General features: G+C 46.7%; 1 long non-coding RNA gene across 1 annotated transcript; it reads left to right on the forward strand.

Moving 5' to 3' along the window:
• Positions 1 to 340: 340 nt before the first annotated feature.
• LOC119517969 lies at positions 341 to 3,573 on the forward strand. Its single transcript, XR_005213666.1, has 3 exons — positions 341 to 1,411; positions 1,980 to 2,747; positions 2,884 to 3,573. It is a non-coding gene; the product is annotated as an uncharacterized LOC119517969 (long non-coding RNA).
• Positions 3,574 to 9,749: the final 6,176 nt, after the last annotated feature.

Here is a 9,749-nt window from a genome sequence, read left to right on the forward strand (position 1 = left end):
ACTATTTCTGGTGGGTGGTCAGGAAAAGAAGCTGTGTGGGTCTCTGGGAAAGAGAAGGCAGAAAGAACAGAGGTGCCCAGGTGTTGGGGTAGGAACCTGCTTGGTACGTTGATGAGCAAGGGGGAGACAGCCGGGTAGTCAGGCTGAGATGTGGGGACTTTAGGGGTGGTGAGAACCTTGGATTTTTATTGAGCAAAATGGAAATCCAATGTAGGGTCTTGAACAGAATAACATGGCCTTATGTTTTGAATTGATTATTCTGACAGTGGGTAGAAAGTAGATGGGGGTTGGGGTGGGGGTTGGCAGGAGTAGAAGGCTAGGAAACCAATTAGGAGATTATTGTCATATTAGTTCAAAGTTAGAAAAGCACAGTTGCCCTGGTTTAAGTGGGGGTGGGCCTGAAATCCTCCCACTGGGCATCTTCGCTGTCCTCCCAGTAGCCTCTGAGGTTCCCCTGCGGAAGCTGGGTGTTCCTAGGAGCACAGTTTTAAAACCACTGGACTAGAGGGTCTCTAAGAGCCCTTCCAGCTCCAGGCTTCTCTGCACTTGTGATCCTGCTTGTCAGGTTGTTTTGGGCCTGTCCCTGATTCTGTGGGACCAGGCCTAGTCCCCATCAGCCAAGCCTCTGAAAATGCTAACTTGAAAACTTGACCAGATTTCAGGGTCAGGGAAGGGGACAGATTTTGAAAATTAATTCAGCTCTGACATATTGAATGTGACCAGTCCTGTGTGGAGATTATAGAGGTAAGTAAGATAAACTATCTGCCCCAAGAAACTCACCAGCTGGAATGGAAAACAGGAAATCCCACAGATGACAACATACAAGGTGTAGAGAGGCTCGGGTTCAGGGCCCCTCCTTGCCTTTCTTCCATGTACCCCTTAGCCAGTGGTTCGCAAACCTTTCTGATATCAGGCCATCTAATGAGCTTTAAACCATGCAGATTCCCAGATGCCTCCTATGGAGATTCTCATTCAGTTAGCTGGGAGAGAGCCTGAGGATCTGTAGTTAGAAAACCCCCTAGGCGGATTGATGAGCTGCTGGGTTTGGGGCCCTTGGGATCCCCCACCCCAACCCCCAAGTCTCCTCAGCCATCTAACCTCCACAAGCTTGGCTGCCCATCCTTGGGTTAACTCCTTATTGTCTCAGAAAACCTTTCTTGGGCTGAGCTGTTGATCTGTGAAATCATTTATTGGCCTGAAAATATCCCAAGAATATATCCAACACTGTCAAAAACATTCTTATAAAACACCCAAAATCTCATTGAGGGAGAACCCTTACAGATGGAAATGAGTGTAGGGTAACAGGTGAACAGATGGGACTTTAAAATTCATTCCAGAACCTAAAGAAAATCAGACATTTCCAAACAGAAGGAGAGAGAGAAGAGAAGAGTGAATCTTATGGGAATAAATGGTAATTTTCTCTCAATTACCAAGAGGGGAAAAAAAAAATCAACAAAACCAGACCAAGAGCTGTCAACTAACAAGATCTCTCTGAGTCAGACTTCTTTCCTGGAAGCTGTGAACTTTCTCCTCCAGCAGACATTAATCTAATATTAAGCCCTTCAACCTTCCTAATTGTTCTCTTTCAGTATCAGCTGGTTTCATATTAACCTTTCAATCTTTCCCATAATGCAGTTACCTCCGATTCCAGCCTGACCTGATTCAGAAGCTCCCCATTGGGCCAGACATTTCCCCCTTCTTGTCTGCATTTCCCCCTTTTCCACTCTCCTAGGACCTGCCCCTTCACACCTAGACAGGATACCTTGGCTGGACAGAGTTTAAGGCCATATTTTACAAGCTCATACCTTGTGCTCTCGGGCTCCCCCCCACCCCAGGGCCTGCAGTGGCTCCCCTGTTATTTCTGGCTGAGGGCGGCTCAGCTGTGAGGAGGAGACCACAGCTACTGGCCCTCAGAGCTAATCAGCCTCAGGCTATTTCTTGGGCTCTGGTATTTGTGTTCTGTTTATCCTCTCTCCTAGGAAGAGAACTCACTGCAATTGTTTCTTTGGAAAGGACAAAGCATCTCACCCAGAAGCTGAAGGAAAATTTGGAAGCTGCCTGTTTTGGATTCCCATTGTTCCTCCAGAGAGCCCACAAAACAGCTCCAAGCCTGTTTTTCTCCCAAATAGCTAAGTCTGAAATGCCCCATTGCCACCTGCCACACAGACCCCTCCTAGCAGTGAGTGACCGTTTTGGAGAGGGTCCTTGACTCCTGGGGTAACTTCTAAATAAATATACCTACTGAAGGCTGGAGGAAAGTCTTTTGCTTCAGGGAAGATGCCACTGGGACATTTCTCCTTCTCTTTTGCAATCAAGGTAGAGCTAGAAAGAACCTTGAAATTTAATATCTCAACCCTTATTGTATGGGGGAACCAGAGGCCTCTCTCCTCCAGCTCGGGCTATAGAGTTCAGTCAGGAGCTGACCAGGTAGGAAGTCTCTCCCAGAGTCACCAAACCCATGCTGGGCAGGACAAGGACAATCAAGATTGTCTTCTCACCAGGGGTTCGGGGATCAGGAGGGTGGCATCTCCCTGCCAGAGGCCCCTCTCCCAGCCACCAAGGACCAAACCCAGCTCTTCCAAGACCCTCCTGCCGGGGGGTGAGGGGTGGGCTCTAGATCACCTGACCTATTATGGTTGCCAGGCTTGGTTCTTGCTTTGTGCTTTTGCCTTTTGAGGACGCCCTGCCCAGCGCCACCTCAGGGCTTGGGCTCTGGAGGAGTGCTCTTCACTGAAACAGCCCTGAGGGTGAGAAATGGCAACTTCCTCCCCTCACCCTAATCCACCTCCCCAACCCCACATTCACACATTCAAGTCTTCTTTCTCACCACCAGTCCCGTCTCCACACCAGAATTGCTCTTCTCTGGTTTATCATGCTTTCCAGGCCTAGCACCCCTCTTCCTGAGTGGATAGAGCGCCGGACTGATGTTGGAGAGCTGGGTTCCTGTGTTCTGTGCCGCTGGGCTGGCGGCAGTTCTGGCCTACACAGAGCTCTTCCCTGACAGCCTCCGGGATGTGGTATCCAGCTCCAACGTTGATTCCCACCCTGCAGGCACCTGACTTTAGCCCTCTCTTACCTGAGAAGGATACCTCTATCGGTTTACTCCCACCTCTGGGAACTGAATAGGGGGCAGATTCCAGACAAAGGAGGCTGGGCCTCCAAACCAACTTCGCCTCCTTGACTGCGTGGCCCAGCCCAGCCCTGTTTGCCTTCAGCCATGTGCAGTGAGAGGGCGTTCACTGCCCTTGCACTCCCAGGCTCAGGATAGAGGAATATTCCTTGTTTGAAGAAGGGAAGGCCATCAGATCCACACCTCATGCTTGTAAGCTTAACCTTGTCCTAAAAACCACTCTGGAAAAGGTCCAGGTTCTTCCAGCCATTAGAGTGGGCCATACGGAGCAGTCCTTTGCATGAAAACGCAGAAGAGTCTCCCAGAAAATATTAACCCTAAGGTACTCCAGTCCCTGGAGTAAAATGTTGCTTTGGGTTTGTCCCAAGTGACCACAATTGAAATGAAAGAATAACTTGAAACATAAAAATGAGTTAATGCCTACAAAAATAAAACACTTCTCAATAACCAAGCACTGTTCTCATTTTCCTTTATCATATGAGGGTATTTTAGGCAACTGTAGCTCTAGAGTTCATTTCTTTTTTCTTTGTTAGGTAGCCAATGTTCAAAATGATATCCAGAGCTGTCCAGCCTGCCTACCATGGATCCTCAAGAAAGGAGACTGAGTAGGTTTAATTGGTCAGGTGTGGGGCTGAGACTGTCCACATCTCTGAGAGTCAGGGAACAACATTTGTCAAGCACCTGTGCTCAGGTGAGCCAGGACTGGGCTCCGAGGGAGGGGACAGCCAACTGACCTGCCCTGACAAGCTCCTGCTCCTCTGCCCTTTCCCCCACCCCCATCCTGCTAGGGAGGTAGGGGAAGAGCGGGATAAGAAAAGAGAACATATCACAAAGCAAGTAATTACATTCAAACAAGTTTAGTGCAAACTTGCTGAGGATTGGGAGGGTCTTGATAGGAGGAGAGATTAGCCAGGAGCAGTTAACCATAGCGGGTTGAAGAGGTGAGTTCTAAGTTGAATTTGGAGGCAGAGAGAAGCTAGGGGAAGGTCTCCATATTTGGATGGGGGTGGTTATTGGCAGTGGAGTGGGTGGGTGAGTAAGTAAAGCCATATAGATAGATGATAGATAGATGACTGATAGATAGACAGATAGATAGGTAGATAGATAGATATAGACAGACAGTGGGTACCAGCAAGTTTAGGGTGTTAAGAGTAGCAGCGGGACAAGCTGGCCTGGAGAAGTTAGTCACCAGTCTAGGAAGTCATGCTCAGGAAGCCTGCAGCCCCCCACCCTTCCTCCCCCACCGTGCTCAGAGCTCCTGCTTCCCTGCAGCACAGGCCTGCTGCCTGGGGCGGTGCAGTCGTTTCCATAGCAACCAACTGTTCTGTCACAGAGACACGATTCTGACTCCAGGTGGGTTATAAACAGAAGGAACATATGAAACCACTAAGTGACAGAGATCTAGTTTTCCAGTAAGTGCCCCTGCTAATAAAGAAGAGAAAACGTACAAACCAGCAGTTAAATGCAACAGGGATCAGTGAATGCTAAATTTTCCATGAGGCATCAGCTGTTCGCTAGAAACAACAATAACAACCTAATCGGTTAAACAAAAATGATGCTGGCAAGGACAGCCCAGGACAGCTTCTGTCAGTCTGCCAGATTTAAGAGCAGTGGCTAGGATGGGGATACACAACGTCAGGTTTGTGAGGCAGGAAGGAGATGCTTGGAATGCATCATCTCAGTCTTGCACGTGTCCCTAATGCTTTCACTGGAAAACGCTGCACTGCTGAGATCACAAATCCAGGACAGCCTAAAAGCATCCTAGCTTTCAGTCATTTGTTCATTCATTCATGCATTCATTTAAGGAGGACTCGTCAATGTTAGCTAGGGTTTTGTAACCCAGGTACAAGGGCAAGCACTAATTAGAAACAATTGGTTGAAAGTGAGTCTGAATTATAAGATATTTTAGGACGTTATTAATTTGAAGGCATGACTGAGGTGTGTCTTTGATGGGAAATCAGAAAGTCTGGTCTGCTTGGGGTCTGACACTCACACTCTGTAGACCTTGGGCAAGTCACTTACCTGCTTTGGTCCTCATTTTACATTTGAGGACGTTGGACTTAATGACCTCCAGATGCAGAAACAGAACTAGCCCATGCTTCTCAGTCCTAAATTGGAAAAGTCAGAAGCATTCGACTGTTGAATGTTTTCATGGCCCTTAAAAACTGTTCACTTAGGCAGGTAAATAGAACCTGTCACTCATTAACAAGTATTTCTTGAGCTAAGAAGTGTACAAGGTGCTGGGGATACTACATGAACAAAATTGAGAGGGGAGCCATTCTCATGAAACTTCTAAGTCTTGGGTGTGCTGGAGGGGTGGGGGAAAGGAGTAGGTACAGAAAATAAAAGATAATTATGACTCTCTGCACTGATTTTGCCAACCATGTTTATGCTTTTTCACGTGCATTAAAAAGGAAGACTTTATCTGTCTGAATAATTGGTGATGCAAATCAGGAGGTCCCAAATTAAGCTCATTGTCATTTGGCCGTTGATGGGAAGTGATGGGCTCCGACAAGCGGCACAATCAGGTGTGGGGGAACCCATGTTGTTTGAGTTCCTTGCCAGCCTGCAACAGAAAAGGGAGCTCAATCGGCTGTGTGCCACAGAGAGATTTGTTTAGTCAGGGAATAGCCACCTGCAGTAAAACTTAGAGGAATGTTAACCAGGGAAAATGCAAAACCATGTCAGCCAGGAAGTAAAGAGCTTGAATTATGCAAAGCAGAGAAAGTGAAATTATGAGTATTAAGTATAAGCAAAATTGGAAAATTAATATATGAGTGTTTTCCGAGGGGACATGGTAGAAGCTTTTGTGAACCATCTTCAGTGTTAAAGATAGTGGATGTTGGTGGGAAAAGGGATGTTTTCTAAAAACTCCCCTCGGGCATGAAGGAATTTTTGGAGGACGGAAATGTTTTATATCTTTATTTTGGTGGTAGTTATGTGACTGTAGACATTTGCTAAAGCTGTACAGTTACAGTAGATGAATTTTATTGCATGTAAATTAAATATTAATCAAGCTGCTTTAGAAAAAACAGCAACAAGGCACAGTATCCGCTGACAGTGGGGCAGCCACTATATTCATGGGGAAATAAAACTGTCCCTCCACCATATTGCCCCTGCTCTCCTTCACTGAGGGTAAGGTAGGGAGGAAGTGGTGGAAAGCTAAGAGAGGGATGCAAGAGGCAGAGAAGAGAAAATGGAGGCAGGGGATCCTAGCAAAGTTTTAACCCACTCTGCTTGTTTGAATTATGTACCTCAATTTAGACATGTTCTTAATCTTAATCCTCATTCCTGTGAGTGTGAACCCATTGCAAATAGGATCTCTTGAAGATGTTTTATTTTAAAAAAATTTTCTTTTAAGTTAAGGTGTGGCTCTACCAAATGAGTTTGGGTTTTAATCTGGATTACTGGAGAGTTTACCAAAGAGAAAGGAACCAGAGCCAGAGGAAGAGAAAACCCTGGGGAGGAGCCAGAAGCTGGAAGTCAACAGAACCTGGAAGAGAAAGGAGAGGACACTGCCATGTGATGCAAAGCAGGGATACAAGCCAAGAAAGCCCAAGGTTGCTGGCAAGCCATTGCCATAATGTTAGAGAATCTGGGGAGAAAGCATTGCCTCGCTGGCAACTCAGTTTTGGCCTTCTCTTAGCCTCAAAACTGTGAAGCAATAAATCCCCATTGTTTAAGCCAACTCATTTGCTTGTATTTGTCATAGCAGCCTGGCAAACTGAGACCCCACCTTGAAGAACACAGAATTGGGCTAGAGATTTCAAATTAAGGGTTTACTTTTATGAGCATCCCCTTTTTGATGGTGTAGGGTAAAAAAAATAAAAATAAAAATAAGGATGACCTACTCAGTGAAGGCTTAGTACAAACAACTTATAATAGTATGACCTTGTATCAAATAAGACTTGACAGTTTACAAAACACTTGAAAGTACACTTCTCTGTGTGATGTTTGAAATAACCTGTACAGTGATGAAGGAAGCATTATTATCTCCAACTGACTGTTGAAGAATCTGAGAATCAGACGGTCACACAACTTGACCCAAATTACTACACAATAACAACAAGACAGCATTGTATGCGCCATTCATTTCTGCCCTTGGCTAATACTGACCGACCACTTACTCTGTGACAATCACAGGGCGAGGTGTCAGGAATAAATCTAAGAAGTGATGGTACTCTCGGGTCCTCACAGCCAAGTGAGGGAGGTAGGCTGGCACTGCTCAGACACATGGACACAGACTCACAGCCTCGTGTGGACAGACTCACTGGAGCTCACGAAGGGCATCATCTCCAGAGGGGGCCACGCAGCTTCTCCACCCCGGGGAGGGGCTGGAAGGGAAGGCAGGAGGCAGCCTTAGAGGGCACGAAAGCAAGCTGGCTGGAGGAGCTGGGCTGCGGAGGCCCCCACATGGCCTAGGAACCAGAAAATGGGGGAGAGAGCAGACGTGCTCTGCCAGAGCTGGGGCTCAGACTTTGTGATTCTTCTTAATAAGCTCAGAATAAACAGAGCACACAGAAGATGAGGGGCAGCAAGTTAAGAGGAAAGAAAATAGGCTGAATCCTAGGAGGGAAGAGGATAAGATGGAGGCAGATTTGTCACTAGAGGAGATTCAAGGCATTGTGGGTGACCATGGTGGTTGGGCCATCATCACTAAGGCTCTGGGGTGAGGCTGAGAGATGGTGACCTGGGGAGGAGCTGGGAGTGAGCTGCTAGACCTGACAGCAGCTGGAAAGCCCGAGACGCTCAGCTGAGCCTCCTGAACACATTGGGCAGGAGGTTCCATGCCACCCTTAGACAGACAGAAGTCTTAAGGCACAGTGTTAGTGCAAAGCAAGGCCATTCTCTGTAACACCCAGAAAGATGGGGGAAGAGGATTGTATAGGCTGTGGTGCAAAGGTGAGTCTTTGAAAAGGGAGAGAAATAGCAGCCATCTGTTTCTGAGTTTATATGCTTCACTACTTAAAAGAATCTCAGGGACTCCCATAGCCTTTCCTAAAAATTAACCAGCTGATCAATTAATATGCATTTATCAGCACCTGCTCTGTATTATTCATTACTCTAAACAATCTCAGGATCAATGGAGGCATTGTTCGTGCCCTCAAGAGTTTAGGGTACAGCTGGGAATTTACGTATGTGTGTGAAAAGTTAACGCAAGCTAAGTTCTATGGTGAAAGAGAGAGCAATCTCTTGGGACTGGCTGATAAGGAAATCTTCACGGGATTGTGGAATCTGAGTGGGTCTTAAAGGGTATATAGATGGAGAGAAAGACGTCAGAACAAAGATGTGTGTGGGAGGCAGCCGAGAGACCAGGTTTGCAGAAGCGTTCATTCAGTCAGTAGCTGCTGCCAAATGTCACTTGTCTCAGAGGACGCCTAGGCACCGACAAGGAATATGAACCTTTTCTGACATTAGAAATACTATTCAATGTCAGTCTAGACCCAGGTTTGAATCCCAGGTCTGTCACTTAGTAGCTGGGTAGGCCTGAGCAAACACCTTAATTTCCGTGGGCCAGAATTTCCTCATCTGTAAAATGGGCACAGGAATAATATTTATCTCAAAGGGTCTTGGGAGGATGGAATGAAATGTGACAAAGGGTAAAGCACTCAGCATGTAGCAGGCCTCAAGGAATACTGGTACCCTTGCCCTTACCTGGCCTTTTGGGAATGCTGCATTTGCACCCCAAGGGAATAAATATTCCAGAAGTCCTCTGAGTGTCCTTGAAGAGGTAAATACACAGATTAATAGGTGGGGGGAATAGTCTGTTCTCTCTCAGCCTGTGGTGAGTTGACCATGCATGCTTGTTTCCGGATGTTTGACTTCCTGACTCTTCCCAGAACAATGCCATCCCTGTCTTGGCACCCCAGGTGAGCAGTCCTGTAAGGGCCCCGTTCTTGTCACATGTCCTTTTCCTGGAGTGAGTCACCAAAGAATTGGACTGTGGTCATAACCTTTACCAGCCAAGGGAGGGGCAAGTGGATGGGAACCAATGGGAACACAGCCCGACTTGGCGCTTAATGTTCCCTCCCACCAATGTTTTGCCCCAGGCCTTCCCCTTGCAACTCAGAGAAGTAGGATGCATAATGAATGGGGTAAACCGAGTGACCTGCTGGTAATCCACAAACAAAGGGCCTTTCAACAGCCCATGGTCCAAGGTCTTATCTACTGCAATCACATCTACTCAGTTACAAACAGAAGGGAGAATGAGTGACCCCCGCCCCTACAGAACATTGGAAAAGCCATTTGGATACTTTCTCAAGAAAAGAGTAACAATTAATAAAGAAGGAGAAAATATAAATAACTAATAGAAAGGCAGAATAGAATTTAAGCTTTGAGACTTGATTGCACGTCTCCCTTCTGACGGCAAGCATAGAATAAAAATCACCGGCATGCAGGTGTATATGTTGCACTCTTAACCTCCTATTTCCCAAGACTAGCTGTGACTTTGGGGCCTGGTGTGGGAGAGCAGAGAAAGCAGGAGATGGGCAGTCAGGACAGTCTGAGTCCTGCCTTCTACTCTGTGTCTGTGTGACCTTGCTTCTCCAGGATGGAGGGTCTTTGTCTGAAAATTGAATTGTTTGATTAGGTAATTGAAAGATTCCCTTCAACCCCTCCT

This window comes from Choloepus didactylus, chromosome 2, assembly GCF_015220235.1.
Source record: "Choloepus didactylus isolate mChoDid1 chromosome 2, mChoDid1.pri, whole genome shotgun sequence".
Lineage (NCBI taxonomy): Eukaryota > Metazoa > Chordata > Mammalia > Pilosa > Megalonychidae > Choloepus > Choloepus didactylus.